Consider the following 17,150-nt stretch of genomic DNA (forward strand, 5'->3'; position numbering starts at 1 on the left):
CTTGTTCTGGGATTGTGAGGTATCAAAGAGAATTTGGAGATGCGGTAACTTGGGCATCAACCCCGACGTAGGGAACGACCTTGATCTAACCACTTGGGTGAATAACTTCCTGTTATATCTCCTCTCTTTACATGAGGACCAAAACGACTCTCTCATGGAGTTATATATATCTCCTCTCTTTACAAGTATATATATTAATAATTAATTGTCGACTACGTGACACGATACTTGGTGAAAATTTGAGCATGGGACGTACTAACGGTTCGGGTACCCAATAACCAAAATCCCTAAAAGTGATATCCATAACCCGAACCGATAAGTTCGGGCACCCGAAGTACCCGGACTTGGGGTACCCATATTTTCGGATTGGTAATCGGGTACCCAACAAGAATCCAATAATGATAATTAAACTTAATTATGTAGTTATTATGATATAATTTACCACTAATTAACCACAATATCATATAATTTTGACCAAATTATTGATAATATTACTAATCATTGATATTATAAAGTAATTATGATGTAAAGTAAGAGTTTAGATTTTCAAAAAATGGTTTTAAGTAGAGAATAAAAAAAGCAAAAAAATGTTTATTGGATTGAATCGGATAATTGTTAATTTTAAAATGATACTCCCTCCGTGTTTTTTGAAGTGATACAATTTCCATTTCCGGCCGTATTTTTTTAAGTGATACATTTCCATTTTTGGCAAAACAATACATTAAAATATTATATCTCTCTCCTCTCATGGCCCCCACCCAAACCCAGTACTACTTTTTTTATTATATCTTTCCTCTCACATTCATTACTTTTCAATAAACTATTAACCCCACTATCTTTCTTTAACAATTTTTTAATACTCCACTACCCCACTTACCTCTTATTTTATTTAAGTCAATTAAATTGCCTAAAACTATGTGCCGGTCAATATGTATCACTTAAAAAAACACGGAGGGAGTACCCAATAATCATACCCGATAACAAATTATCGGAATGGGTATCCGAACCGTTATGATTATTATTTTTATATATATGTAAAAATATATATATATATATATATATATATATATATATTAGATCATATCACGTGAGTATTATTAAATTACAAAATGAATATATATATATATATATATATATATATATATATATATATATATATATATATATATATATATATATATATATATATATATATAAATACAAATTAGATCATATCACGTGAGTATTATTAAATTACAAAATGAAATTCAAGGAATATATCCTCTATAACAATGATACCAATAAAAGGAAAGAAGTACAGTCAATTTATCGAACAGAAACATGTTTCAAACTTGTGTATACGATATTAAACATTTGTAAAGGTTTAATCAAGTCCAAGAGTAGACCTTGGAATTTTTTGATATTAACTGTTTGGCAGGGATGGCGCGTCGGCGTGACTTACTTTGTTTCCGTTTTTAGTTTGTTTGTTGTTTGTGAGTTCTTTTGTCAAAAAAAAAAAAAAAAAAAAATCAAGTCCAAGAGCCTTTTTGATGTTTAATTAAAGCGAAGTTGTGAACTTTATCGGAATCCGGCAATGAACTAGAAACACTATGCCTCTCTTTACATCTTCTCGCCCATGCCACAATTTTGGGACAATTAGCCTCAATGCTAAACTTCCCAAATGTTTCCAATGTGTAAAACCAGCTTGTGATGGGAATGAATGCAACATCAATGTACCCAAACGTATCACCACCAAAAAACTTTTCATTTTTAAACACTCCTTCTAATATCTTCAGGTTTTCAATGTATTCCTTAATTAATTTTTCACGCTCTTCACCTTTTGCCATCCATAGACCTACTGCTCCGGCATATAACTGCAAATTAGGAAACGTAAATATATTAACTAAGTTGATATTGTATAAGAAATAAATAAGAAAATACAAGTTTATTTCAAATGGCAAAAACGTAAATAAATCAACAACTTATGCCATGAAGATTTTGTTGAGGGTTTTGGACTTCCTAACCCTAGTCTAATTATAATGTGATTATAAATAGATTAGGTGCCTAGGGTTTGCAACAAGTAATTAACTGATCAGTGAGATCAAACTCTAATTAGCAAACACAAGACCAAGCCCTCTCAAACTCTTCTCTCTCTCACGGCTCTCTCTCCTCTCTTGCACCGGTTGTGGTGGTTCGTGGTGGTAGTGGTTCGTGGTGGTCGGTTTAGTCCATTAAAGATGGTAATCGCGGTTTTCCACAATTACTCGACCAATCTAGTATTGGTGGACGGCTCGTTCGAAGCTCTTGGACTAAGTAGAGGAGCAACGCTTGGGGCTCTATTCTCTCCTTGATTTGTCAATCAATTGCTACGCGGCATTCACACTTCAAGGTATTATGTGTCTTGTGTGTTATGCATGTGATCTTGGGATTAGGTACTTGATTGAATATGATTCATGATTTTCCGCTGCGTAGCACCTATAAACTCCTACAGTGGTATCAGTTAGCCTCTTGCATGAACAGGCTTGATCATATTAATACGATTAATTTGAAGTCCATGTTAATTTTATAATCAATTCAGAGAGAGAAATTAATTTAATTATTGTTCAATTGTTATATTTAATGATATTAAACTTTTAGAATTGATTAAATGCGATTTAATTATGCTCAAAATAGCCATGAAGAAGACCGAATTAAGCCCTAGATTATTCAGAAATTTCGAACCCTAGAACCCTAGTTCGACTTTTTCGAAAAACCATAACCCTAATTTCGAATTATTTCGAAAATCCTAGCCCTAAAATATGATTTTTGTGCTTTATTTTGATTTAATTCGATTTGTTTTACGTTTCATAGTTTTAATCGGATTGATTTATGCATAAAATGTTTTGTGTATGATTATCGATTTAATTTTAAGAGTTAGAACTAAATTGGGATTAATTTTATGATGAACCCTAATTTTAAAATTGAATGTTGATTTAATTTTAATTTTTGGACTAATTTAATTTAATTTTAATAAAAGTTATTTTAATTAAATTAAAAACAAAAAAAATAGTTTTGGGGCCGGCAGCCGCGGCTGGGTGGCGTAGCCACGACGACTGCCGACCACATGGTGGTCCAAGAGGGAGGGGAAGGGAGGGCGGCAGTCCATGGTGGCTGGGGCAACAGTTGTGCAAGCGTTGCACGCTGTTGCCACTGCTATGGGTGCTGCTGCCTTGCGGCAGTGGCCAGCAGCCGTGCAGTACGGTTTCTAAAAAAAAAAAAATTATTTTTGAAAAATATTTCAAGATAATTACAAAATTATTTTGGGATAAAATCAATTTTATTTTGGATAAAATCAATTTTATTTTGGATAAAATCTTTTGTTTTAGGATAAAATCAAATATTCAAAAGTTGGTATATTTGATATTATCCATATTTAAAGTTGTTAAATTGGTAGTTATCCATAATTAAAGTGGTTAATTTTGGATAAGATTGATTAGGATATTCTGATCATATTCCAAAAAGGATAATAATTGATTTAAATAATGTGATTATCCCATAATTAGATTAGGATATAATTGATTTTAAAATTATTTGATTGGCTAGTAATTAGGATAGAATCTCCTAAAGTTAGGATAACCATGGAAGAATAAATATGATTTATCTTTCTAGATTAAAATAAGATTTGATTGTATCTCATGCCTAAATTAAAATATATGATATTTTATGATTAGTCATGAATAATATATTATATTATCAAATTATTATTAAAAATATGAGATATTTTAGGAAATGCGTTGCCTTAATTTTGAACATTCGATGTTGTAGTTTAGACAAGCATGTTGAGTGATTTATTATATGACATTTTTATAATATATGATATTATGTTGCTATATATAGACTAGTATGGCCCATAGATTCTAAAATATTATTTGCACATCGTGGTGTATTTTTATAATCTAATTATGGTCTGCGTACCTTTAAGTATTTTTGTAACTTTTATTTAAAGTAAATAGATTAGTTATTTGAATAGTGTTAGTCCATAGAAGCCCATGAAGTGAAGGCCCAAAGGAGAAAGGTGGATGGAGATCCATGATGATTCAAGTGGGAGCTTTTCATTTCTAGTTTTCTTAGGACTAAGGGGCTATACTATGTCATGTTTTATTGCATTAGTAGATTATACATGTTATCTAAATAATCATAACATAAATGAATATAGGTCCCATATATATTGATATTGTTTTTCCAATTAGATACCCAATAACCCTTTAATAGTGAGTGATGGGTCGGCTTCTGCAGAGCGTCACTTGTTATTTTAGGCATTGTGGGGTGGATCACGTTCTGCATATTTAATTGATATGATTATGCTCAACAAGGTTACCTAAAGCGTTTAGAACCTTGAAGCAAAGGGTAATACTTAAACATGTTATGGTTAATTATTCAACCAAGAGTTACAAGAGTTGTAATCAGTAAAGAGTTCACTCACCTTGAAAATGTAATGCTTGATGATAGGGCCTCAATCCGGTCAACTATTACACAAATAAAGGTTCTTTGAATCACTTAAAATTCAATTGTGATTAATTAATATTGAATAAAGTGCTTTAAAGTTACCTATATAAATCGTTTATGGTACTTTAATGTTAAATTAAACATAATTACTAAACTTTGCCTTATTTTGACATAGATGGGTAGCCGTAATCACAATGATAACAACATTTACAATCTTTGACCATTCCATGAGAAGGATAGGTTAACAGGAGAAAAGTTTTCCACTTGGGAAAGAATGCTAAGGCTCGTTCTAAAATCAGCAGGTATAGAGGATGTCATTGACACCCCATTGCCATGACCTTTGCCAGAAACTGCAACTGTGGCAGAAGTCAAGAAGCACAAGGAAGCTCATGATAGAGTTGTGCCTATCACTTGCTTGATGATTGCTACCATGGAACCTAGTCTTCAAAAGCGTTTTGAGGATCAGGATGCGTACACAATCATGCAAGAACTCAAAGATTTGTTTAAGAAACAAGCTAAAGTTGAAAGGTACGAGCTCCATCGTGAGATTCTAGATTGTAGGATGGAGAAGGGTGCCACAGTTCATGATAATGTTCTCAAAATGATCGACCTTACTCAAAATATGGAGAAACTGGGGCACCCATACAGTGATGAAATGGAAACAGACATCATTCTCCATTCACTTCCAGAAAGTTTTAACCAGTTTATCATGAAATTTAACATGACTGCGACTGCAAAGACTATGAATCAATTGCACGCAATGCTGGTTAGTGTTGAAAAGCAAATCCCTAAGGAACCTAAGAAGGAAGTTCTTATGATTCAAAAGGGAAAGGGATTCAAGAAGAAAGGGAAAAAGGCTAGTGCCAAGAGCAAGGGCAAGCAAGTTGCCAAGGCTCCTGAGAAGTCTAAGGCAAGTCCAAAACCCAAGGCTGCAAGTGAAAGTGAATGCTTTTACTGCAAGAAGAAGGGGCATTGGAAATGCAATTGCCAGAAATACCTTGACTTCCTCAAGTAGAATGGAGAATCGACCTAAGGTATTATGTTTTAAACATTTTAACATTCACTTAGGTATGTGATACCAAGTTGCGGTGCTTAACATTATGAATGTTGCGGAGGGACTGAAAACAAGTGAGGCTAGCATAGAAATGAAGCTTGAAGGTGCACTAGAAGTGTTTGAGTGGCCAGAGATAGCTTCATAGTTTTATTTTTTGATCAGTTTATCATGATTTTAGAACAATTTCAAGTTTTTGATGAGAAAATATTTCGATTTTCTGTTTTGAATACCGAATTGGTTTACTTGGCTTGGGCAAGTGTTGATCCATAACCAAGGTAATAAATTGTTTTCATATTGCTAGATACGAGTTAAATTTGTTTCATGACACTGATATAAGTAGATCACAAAAGCAAAATTAGATGATTCAAAGTAAACTTACTTATAACAAAGTAAGGTTAGGTTACATAAACCATTTGCACATCCAAAGTACATTGGATGGACTCTTATTCTAATTTGATTATGAATCACTTGAGAATTAGAAGTAATGCTTGATAAGGTAAGATGACCAAGTTGCCTTTTAGTTGAAAGGGTAAAAGAGCTAAAATTATCTTTTGGAACTAATACATATGATGTGTGCGAACCATAAGTTCAAGAATTAGCAAAGAGATTTAACTATTTCATTGCTTTTACTAACGATTTAAGTAACTATATTGATAATTACTTGAAACGTTCAAAATTCCAAAATGAAATGTAAAATCAGTTTGACATGAATAATTAACACTACAATATGATTGTTGTGATAAATATTTAACTCAAAAACCAAAAGATCATCTAAAGGGAATTGTTGAATTAGTTCACAATCTAGAAACATTACAATTAAAATGTATGATTAAAGAAGGAATCAAACTTTGCTTGCCATGGTTCGATCCTAGATTATCTTTAATGATTTACAAATATCGTTTTGAGGATATGTATTTACAACAACAATTGCGAATATACTAAACGTGAAACTTAACCAAAGCAATAGAAAAGATGTCATAAGAGTTATGATTTGGAAATGTTCCAAAAGTTATCTTTTCTAAACAGGATTAAGGGTTATGAAATCAATGTAAAATGTTTATAATAAGAAATAATAGACCCTAAATCAAACAATAGTTCTTCATGGGTTTTCTCATGGAAACTAAGAGGTATTATTCCTACAATTGCGTAGATAACAAAATGTTTGTTGCTCGCGATAGTGTCTTTATAAAATGAAATCTCTTCCTACAAAGCCAACTGGGGGTAAAGTTAGATCTCGATGAGATTCGAGAGGAGCAACAAATGGATGTGGATAACACTACATCAGAGATGAAGGCATATGAAATCAACTAATTTGATAAACCATGTGTCGAAGCAAGCTAATTCCACTAGCGAGGCTTCTATCGTCCAACTTGAATGAAAGGCCGCTTCAAAGAGTTAAAGAGAAAATAATTTGATTGTTGCTCATACCTATTGTAGGTTACTTGGGATCAAAACAAACAGTTTGTCAAAATTCTGAGAAAAGGTGGATTCTAGAATTTTTCTATTGGAATGGTTGGAATCCATGCCCTACAAGCAAGCTTTGGATAAGTGCTAACTCAATAATTGGCTTAAGGCCAAGAAATTCAATATGGACTCCATGTCTGTAAAGATGTGTTAGTCCATTATAGTCTTACAAATAGGGTCAAACCTATTAGTTGTGTAAGCCTATTCGAATTCTTCTAGTGATTGCTAATTTCGATTACGAAGTTCAGCAATGGAGATCGAAATCACCTTCTTGAAATGTTATTGATGGTGGATATGTAAATGATACAAACTAAGAATTTTGAAATCCAGCAAATCCTAGAAAATTTTGCAAACTTCAGAAATTCATTTAATGGATTGAAGTAAGCATCAGAGAGTTAGAACATTCGTTTTGATTATGCAATCAAACAGTTTGATTTCCTTACAGAACGAAAAGGAATCTTGTAGAGACAAGAAGTTTAGTCGGAGCAATTGGTGTTCTTGGTCATGTATGAAGATGACATACAATTCATATGAAATGACATATCAATGCTTGAATAAGTCAAGGAATGGTTAGAGAGTTGTTTCTATATGATAGACTTAGGAGATTTTGAGTACATATTGCGAATCAAGATCCACAAAGTGAATCTTAAAGAATGATTGGACAACATCGAGAGACTTATGTTGATAAGGTTCTTGACAAGTTCATGAAGCAAGACTCTAAGAGAGGATGTCTTCCCATCTTTCACTACTACAAAAATGCTCAAAGAGACCCTAGATAAGAGACCCGCTAAGTACATAACGATTCTCTTTTAAAAGAAAGACCGATTATCTCAAATAACAGGTCTCTCGAAACAACCATGAGACCCAACATTTAACATAACCGGTCTCTTGATGTTTTTTTTTTAAAATCAAAATATAAAGAGAGACCCGTCCTTTTTAAAACAGGTCTCTTGAATTTATTTTTTAAAATTGAAAAAATCAGAGAGACCTATCATCTTAAATGACCGGTCTCCTCAAAATTCCCAAAATCACGTGCGCAGTTGGTTAAAACCCTGACACTTCCCTTTTCTTCTTATTATCCGCCGCTTCCACCTCATAATCATAACTCTCTCCTCTCTTCTCTTTCTATCTTCTCCCTCCTCTCATTTCTTTCTGTTGGGACTTGGGAGTACTCATCTCTTTCTCCCTCTTCCTTTATTCTCTTTCCTTCTCATCCCATTTTTAATTTCCTTCATATTTCTTAAATTTCAAGTACTGATCTTCTCAACATAGTATCATAATTTCAACATCTATTTTCAAGGTGAGTTTATTTTTTTTTTTTCGTTTTTAAGGGTTAATCTTCATATTTTTGAACAAAAATTGATTTTCTTATAATTATATAAATTTTGTTTTTTTCTTAAAAAAATAAATTTGTTCGATTTTTTTTTATGATAAGTTTTCTTGTTAATGTTTTTGTTTTAAACTTATTTTCTACGAAATTTGTTTTTGAGGGTTGAATCTGATCTATTTCCGATTTCATTTTGAGGTTTTTTAAAATCGATATTTTTTTTTTAATTTTCCCTTTTTTGTTATTATACGATTTTTGCAATTTTTTTATCTTTAGTTCTTATATTTCAGATCTAGTTTGATGTATTTTTCGCTCACTTTGTTTTTCAAATCTAGTTTATAATTAGTTCAGTTTATTTTACGCTCACTTTGTTTTTTTTTTTTTTTTTAAAAAAAAAATAATTTTCGTTAATCTATTTTTTTTCATTTCTTATATGATAATCCGATTTGGAATGTTGATGTATTTTATTTCTTATTTTCTTTCTCAATCTCGTTTTTAAGTTCTTCAAATTTTTATTCTGGTATTTTTTTCGTTTTAAAATTTTATTCTTTTGCTTTTCCTGATAGTTCGTTTTTTAGCTTGTTTGGCGAATTTATCTTTTTTTTTTTTCTTGTTCGGTTGATTTTTTTTTTTTATCTTTTGTATTTGTTGGTAAAATTTCTGATTCATTTTCTAGAGACTAATTTTGTTTTTTTACTTTGTCTATATTTGTGGTTACAGGTAAAAATTTCTACAAGCTAAGTTTGGAGTGGAGAAATTTGTAATTGAAGCTAGAAGTTATAACTTACAAATTTTTTTTTATAACTTTGTGTATTGGATTTTAATTATTTATATTTGTATTATGTTTGTAACTTTTGAGATATATGACATTCAAGAAATAATTTTGTATTCCGTATTTAATAATGCAAAAAAAAAAAAGTTATATTGATACATTGTTATTATAATTTTAAAAATCAAATGAAATAAACTATTTTTTTTAATTTTAAATGAGATCCGAGAGACCGCTTAAGTTTAATAAGCGGTCTCAATTTTCTCAAAAAAGAGACTGCCTACCTTTTGTAGGTGGTCTCAGTTTTCCACAAAAAAGAGATCGTCTTTCTTCAATATCCGGTCTCTGCTTCCTGAAGCTAGAGACCGCCTCTAAACAAGCAGTCTCTTTGCCAAAGAGACCGCTTAGCTAGAGACCACCTCTAAGGCAGTCTCTTTTGCTAATTTGAACGGGTATCTTTGGCCTATTTTGTAGTAATGTTTCATGGTATTACACTCAGTAAAACTCAGTGCCTTCAAAAGCTAGTAGAGTTGAGTTGTATGGATAATGTACCTCTTGCTTTTGCAAAAGGGTCCGTTATATGCGACATGATATGTACAAAGAAAGATGTTACATATGACTTGTACATGTGTAGCAAGTTTCAAGTAAATTCAGTATAAGCATACTGAAAGTTGCAAAGAGCAAATCCTTGAGTACTTGAGAAGAACTACATGAATTTTTCTAGCTAATGGTGTTAAAAGTGAATAAGTTGTCAAAAGTTATAGGGATGCAAGTTTTCCGAACAGGCAAGATAATTCTAGATGTTGATCTAGATGCATATTTATGTCTGAATGGAGAAGTATAGTAAGCTTGAAGAGTTCAAAGCAGAATATTATTGCATACCCAATATCAGAATATGTGTATTTAGCTGCAGTAAGAGTAGTTAAGGAGGAAGTTTGGATCAAATTGTCCTGTGACTAAAAGGACACCTTTTGCCAAAACAAAGGAGCAAGGGTCACATCATAAATCCAAACAAATAGATATGAGATATCACCTCGTTTATAAGATCAATGACAAGCGAAATGTCGTGGTCTTTATTATGAGTGAGAAATAACTAAACCCCTTCCCTAGACTAAGGTATGAGAGTCATATTAAAGTCTTGGATTGAAGCAAGTTATGTAATTTAAGTTGTGTATATTTTGAGAAAACATATTACATAAGAAATGCATTAATTTGCAAATTAAAATTATGTTAAAAATAGAAATTATTATGTCTCTCATTTAATTATGGTTTTGGAAATTAAATAAAATGTCCAAAATAATTATGAATTGATGGGCTCATCAGGTTGATGACCAGGTGAATGAAACCCCACAGGTGAACAAAATTCGTACATTATTTAAGTTCCTAGTTCAAAATCATTAAATTGGACATAAATAATTTCAATAAATGGACTAGCATGTAAGATTGATTGGATAGCGCAGTTTCATAGGCTATAGGGGCATAGTGATGCTCGGTTAATCACTTGGACATGCATGAATGATGCATGATCGAACTAATGACCTACATTGAAGATAAAGTATAGAGATTCCGAATATATTAGTGGATTCCTTTGACCAGAGTGGAACATTGATTTCATTCAATGGATGTTATAACTGTGGTACACTCAAACATCCGCCCGTAACTGGAGATTATAAAGGGTGTTTCCTGGTTATTTCAAAAGTTGAGTGGGAGCCTTGTTGCCACAAGATTGGATCGAGTCTACCTATTAAATAAGGAAATGTGTCATGGCCGCTTGAAGAGGGAGAATTCTGAAAATACGTGGCTGCGTTCAAATGCATTACTTAGTAATCATTTAGTTTTGTAATTCTAACTTAGATGTCAAGAAACGATTTTTAGATTAATATGATCTCGACATGTGATGTAATCATATCATCAAATAGACACATATTGACATAAGGAATTTGAATATTGCACACTTGTCTTAGAAAAGTGGGAGATTAAAGGATTTATGTCTTTCTCGTGTGCAATTACTAGATATATAAATGGATCAAATTATGGAGATAATTAAGTTCGTACATTTGGGTCGTCGTTTTATCATGGCTAGAGGTACTAACGATCTTTGGGATAGTAAAATAGCCCAATGACCAATTAGACGGATCCTATAAGGTCACACAAAGGGTCTAGATTGGGCATGAGAGGACGAGGCCCATGATGGGCCTCATCTCCTAGTATGGCCGACCATGAGGAGTAAGGTTGAGGGTTTTGGGCTTCCTAACCCTAGTCTAATTATAATGTGGTTATAAGTAGACTAGGTGTCTAGGGTTTGCAGCAAGCAATTAACTGATTAGTGAGATCAAACCCTAATTAGCAAACACGAGACCAAGCCCTCTCAAACTCTCCTCTCTCTCATGGCTTTCTCTCCTCCCTTGCACCTGTTATGGTGGTTCGTGGTGGTCGGCTTAGTCCATTAAAGGTGGCGATCGCGGTTTTCCTCAATCACTCAATCAATCTAGTATTGGTGGACGACTCGTTCAAAGCTCGTGGACTAAGTAGAGGAGCAACGCTTGGGGCTCTATTCTCTCCTTGATTGTCAATCAATTGCTACGTGGAATTCACGCTTCAAAAGTATGATTATGTGTCTTGTGTGCTATGCATGTGATCTTAGGATTAGGTACTTGATTGAATATGATTCATGATTTTCTGTTGTGTAGTACCTATAAACTCCTACAGATTTATGGTGGAATTTCCCTTCCTTTGTTGTGCAACGGCCCAAAGGCATAGAAGCCTGCCCCTGATGCTATGGTCAAGGTGAATTGTGATGCAAATGCTGATGCCAGTGGATGGGTTGGTCAGGGTGTCGTGAACAAGGACTCTAGTGGGGTTGTCCTGTTTGCAGTAACGAGGAGAGTTAGGGGATTTTGGGACCCGATTGTGGCTGAAGGCAAGGCTTTAGTCATGGCAGTCAGGCTTGCTTGAAAGCTTGGGCTCAAGAAGGTGACTTTTGTCACTCGTCTCTACAAAGCTTCCATCCATCTCACTGAACTGGATACTATCTTAGAAGATATTTTATCGCTAGCTTCATGCTTTGATTTTGTTCTTTGATTACATGTTAAAAGGGATGGTAATTGTGTTGCCCATCACCTTGCTCGTTTATATGCTTATGGTGTTGAACATGTTTGGGTAAATCACTAAATCATAGTCTTTGTGAGATTTCCCCTTATGTTTTGATGGACTTTTTGTCCTTTAATTAATGTAATGCCCGGTTTGCTTCAAAAAAAAATTATATAAGTCAAGATAAATAAGTTTTGATATATTCAAATAACATAAGCTCACACAAAAAAAGGCCAAATAGTATTGGACATACTTTCTCCATTTTTAAATATTTGTAACACCTCTCTAAAATGAAAATACCACAAAATTTGCAACACACTATAAATGTAACTAGCATTTAGCCCGTGCAATGTACGGGTTAAATTATTTACTAATTTTTTTTCTTAAGGATTGTTCATTTGCAAAATTAGTCCTTACATTGAATTTAAGCCAAATGTGTGTAAAAAAAAATTGTATCCAAGTTGTGGAATAAAATTAGGCACAATGTGAGGAATCAATTGAAATTTTAAATTTAATTCTAATACATATGATAGCAAATATATAGTATATAAATAACATACGAAGTATTCAATAGGAGATCCAAATATTTTACATTGTAAAAGAAATTGCTAAAATTATTCATCTCTATAACACTTATTAATCTAATTTATAATTGCAGAATTGGCAGATGAATATACATTTGCAAAAATTATTACCAATAAATTATAGAGAAACATATCTTTAAGTTCACAATAGTAATCACAATAATGGTAAAATTGGTATAGAAATAATAGAATAATACATACAAACTGTAGATTTAATTCTCCCATCAACCCTATTAATAGTTATAAAAAAACAAATAAAAGATATTGAAAATCATACAAAATTTAAAAATTAAAATAAATTTACTAAAAAAATGAGAAAAAACTATGTGACCCACGAAATTATACTTCTAACAACCTCTCACCCCATTATAAAGTATATTAATTATGACATCAAAAACTAAAGTATATTAATTAAAGCATCTAAATCCCACTTTTCTTAAATACGGTGGAAAAAAAAAAGTGTGTTACATTTATTAAAAACGGAGAAAGTATATAATACACCAGTGAGTTAGTATTACCTTCTTGTCAATGAAATCAGCCCAAAATCTAGCTTGTGATCATTGGTAAGGATCCTTCAGAAGCAAAGGAGACAATTCAGGCCAAACCTCGTCAATATACTCAAGAATCACTAACGATTCGCAAATAGGTTTACCATTATGGATCAACACTGGAATTTTCTTATGAACCGGATTCATCTCAAGAAGCAAAGGACTTTTATCAACCAAATTTTGTGGTTGCCAAACATACTCAACTCCCTTCTCTGATAATGCAACTTTCACTCTCATTGCAAATGAACTGCTCCATAAATCAAGTAACACTACTTCTTCACCCGCCATGTTTTTTAATCTTAGAATTAGAATTTTGTGTACGAAACTATTTTTTGTTATGGTTTTTTATATAGGAGGGGAATTGGTTCTAGAAGACGTGTGAAGTAATCACATATGTAACTACTCACTAGTGCATGTTACTTCACATGTAATTTTAGTAAATACTACCACCGTTTTTAATTGGTGTTTTAGAGAGCCACGAGGGTAAGAAGATGAGAATCAATTCCGAGATCACCTAAAATCGAGAAAGGAGTTCTAACCACCGTTTTTAATTATTTGACACATTTCTTTTATTACATTTGTCAACGCACTGTTTTAATAATATATCTCTAATTCAAGGCATTGAAAAATTAAAAAAAAAATAGATATTAATAAAATATTTATTGAGATGATTAAAACAAGATCTCACTTGAATTTGTTTAATTGTAAATTTGTAATTATAAATCACAAAAACTAGTCAAATTTTAAGTAGTAATGTAAAAGACAAACGGTGTGAACTTAAAAAAACGGAGGAAGTATAATACAATAAAAAATTAAGGTTTTTTTTTATATATATAAAATAAAATAAAAACTTTAAGAAGTCCATCATTCGTTTCTTGTCAAACAAGTAGATTGGTCATCAAATTAAAAACAAAATGATCTTGATCTTCTCCAAAAAAAAAAAAAAAAAAAAAAAAAAAAAAAAAAATCTTTAATTTGATGTCGATTACCCTCAAAAACTTAATATGGAGCAATACCTTTCTTTGAAATTCATAAATCGATAATTATTCATAATCCTCAATTACTGGTTTCAAGGCTTATGTTTTCTAAATATCCCTCTCTTGCTACTGCTCCGGAAGTTCGGATAACTCGTCCCTCCTGGGGTTGTCGAGGCTTGCAGATGGCGATCTCCGCGATAGCTCCTGGTTTTCGTTGGAAGGTTGGTAGCGGTAAGAGTGTCCGTATTACTATTGATGATTGGGCCCCTGGGGGTCCGGTTTTGTTTAAGGCTGGTTTATCTCAGTCGGATCTTTTGACTCATGTGTCTGATATTATTGATCCGCGTTCTACCGCGTGGGACTTCTCGAGAGTCCATCGACTTTTTGACGGCCCAACAGCTTCTCGAATTCTTAGTTTGGACCGTCCGCTGGAACTCATGGATGATTTTGTGTATTGGAAATTCACTAAAGATGGCTCATTCTCTACGAAGTCTGCCTATGCTATCTTACTCCAGCAATCTACCGGACTACATTTTGGGGGTTCCATTTCTGCTTCCTGGTGGAGGAAATTTTGGGGATTTCCCATTCTACCTAAATGGAAGATTTTTTCCTGGAAAATTATTCATTCTTGACTTTCTGTTGCCTCAGTTCTAGCTGTTCGAGGCCTTTCAGTTGATCCGATGTGTTGCTTTTGTCGGCAGGAGCAGGAGACGATTGACCATTTGTTTCGGGATTGTGAATTTGTTGCTCCTTTGTGGGTGTGTAGTTCTTTAAGATTTAATAGACATGGTCTTCTTCATCTTCCTTTTCTCCAATGGTTGTCCACTATGGTCTCTCTTTTAGGGGCTGCTAAGGATTGGTTGAGCTTGGTGCGGTTTTTCTCTCTTTTATGGGCTATTTGGCTTTCTTGCAATAACGTCCAGTTTTGACAGCAGGATATCTCTTCAGATGATATTTTGATCCTTGCTTCCCAGTGGATTGAACGGGGGCAACAAGCTCAGGAGTTTAGTCCTCGTCTCTCCTCCTTGGGTCCTTATCTGCACTCTTCTGTTTCGTGTGTCACGACTACTCTTTGTGGGGGGGGGGGGGTCTACTTCTATTTTTAATATTTATCTAATTTGTGATGGGTCTTGGTCTTCTTCGGACAATACAGCAGGTGCTGGTTGGATTTTTCGTGATTGTGTTTCGCCTTCAGTTCGTGGGGGGAGGTGCCCGTGCTTCTCTTGCGTCTTCAGCATTACACTATGAGTTATAGGCTTGTTTCTGTGGTTTAAAGAGTGCCTACTCTAGAGGTTTTTCGCAGGATCCGTATTTACTCATATTGTGATTCCTTGTGTATGATTTTAGCCCAAAAGCAACGGGATGATGTCACTTTATGTTGGTTACTTCGGGATATCAGAAAACTATTATCCACGATTGAGGCTTGCAGGATCTTGAAGGTGCCTAGAGCGTGGGTGGCTCCTGCGCATTGGTTAGCTGGGAAGGCTCGTGCTAGAGAATTTCTTTTGTGGTCTTTTTTGAGTTATTTGTTTTCTTTTGTTGTTCTCACTGTTAAAAAAAAAAAAAAAAAAAAAAAAAAAAAAAAAAAAAAAAAAAAAAGAAATTCATAAATCACTTTTACAAGTTGCTGTAACTTTATATGATCTTACTTGTCTCTCCCCTTACGGCAGTCTTATTTTAAAATGTTTAATTATAGAACCAATCTAATATCATATCATATAACTATATATATGAAGCTAAACTATTTAGCCAGGTCGCGAGGCAGCCACACTTAGCGTTTCAACCTTTCGCCAAGTGTCACGCCACGTTGGATAAATTTAAATAGGCTTTCGAAGATAAAAAAGTTAGTTTAGAATTTTATTTTGGATAAAATACCAATATTTTAGAGGTATAATTTAAATTATAATTGGGTTTTTCTACATTATAACCCTCCAACTTTCCGTTTTCTACGATGTGCCCCCTCTTTTTGAGAAATCTACACTGTAACCTTAAAATACATTTAGCTTCTATACGGTAACCTTACCGTTATCTTGCCGTTAACAAATTCCGTTAGTTATATTTTTTTTATCGATTTGCGTGTTAGAAACAGTTCCGTTAAAGGTTTTGGGGGGTATTTTGACCCTAAAGGGCCCAAATTGAGCTCAAATTTCACAAACAAATGACACAAATGTCTTGTTTTGCATATTAAACACGTAAACACGCAAATCGAGACTTTTTTAATATGCAAAACGAGGCATTTGTGTTATTATTTTGCTAAATCTGAGCTCAATTTGGCTCCTTTAGAGCAAAATACCCCCCAAACCTTTAACGGAATCATTTTCAACACGCAAATTGATAAAAAAAATATTATAAAATGGTGAGTAGGCCCCACTAACGAAATTTGTTAACGGCAAGGTTACCGTATAGAAACTAAATGTATTTTAAGGTTACAGTATAGATTTCTCAAAAAGGGAGAGCACATCGTAGAAAACGGAAAATTGGAGGGTTATAATGTAGAAAAACCCATTATAATTTAATTCAAAAAAATTACAGTATTAGTATAATTCTAAAAAATACCGTATAAATTTATATTTATATCATAATTTTTTTTGGGAGCAAAGAAAGTAATTTAAAAAGTACAACATTTATTTATAATATATCCTAATTGATTTAAATACAAAACTTCACAATTTAATATGATTTTATTACTTTATGTAGAACTATCAATCGGGTCGGATCACGGGTCATTTCGGGTCGAGTCACTTTAGGTCACGGGTAAAAAAATGTTCACACTAGCACAAAGTTTCAGGTTCGGGTCAACTAAACAGGCTTAGAATTTTTTTTTTATTTGCTTTATTTTTGGCTAATTTCTATTATTTCAAACTTACTTTGCT

At 33.1% G+C, this 17,150-nt stretch overlaps 1 pseudogene across 1 annotated transcript; it reads right to left on the reverse strand.

The window, feature by feature from the left end:
* Nucleotides 1-1,479: 1,479 nt before the first annotated feature.
* LOC145575262 (putative glutathione S-transferase parA) lies at nucleotides 1,480-13,601 on the reverse strand (annotated as a pseudogene). Its single transcript, XR_014098263.1, has 2 exons — nucleotides 13,271-13,601; nucleotides 1,480-1,853 (listed from the first exon to the last, which is right to left on the reverse strand). The product of XR_014098263.1 is annotated as a putative glutathione S-transferase parA (transcript).
* Nucleotides 13,602-17,150: the final 3,549 nt, after the last annotated feature.

The sequence above is a fragment of the Chenopodium album genome, chromosome 1 (assembly GCF_948465745.1).
Source record: "Chenopodium album chromosome 1, dcCheAlbu1.1, whole genome shotgun sequence".
In the NCBI taxonomy this organism is placed as follows: domain Eukaryota; kingdom Viridiplantae; phylum Streptophyta; class Magnoliopsida; order Caryophyllales; family Amaranthaceae; genus Chenopodium; species Chenopodium album.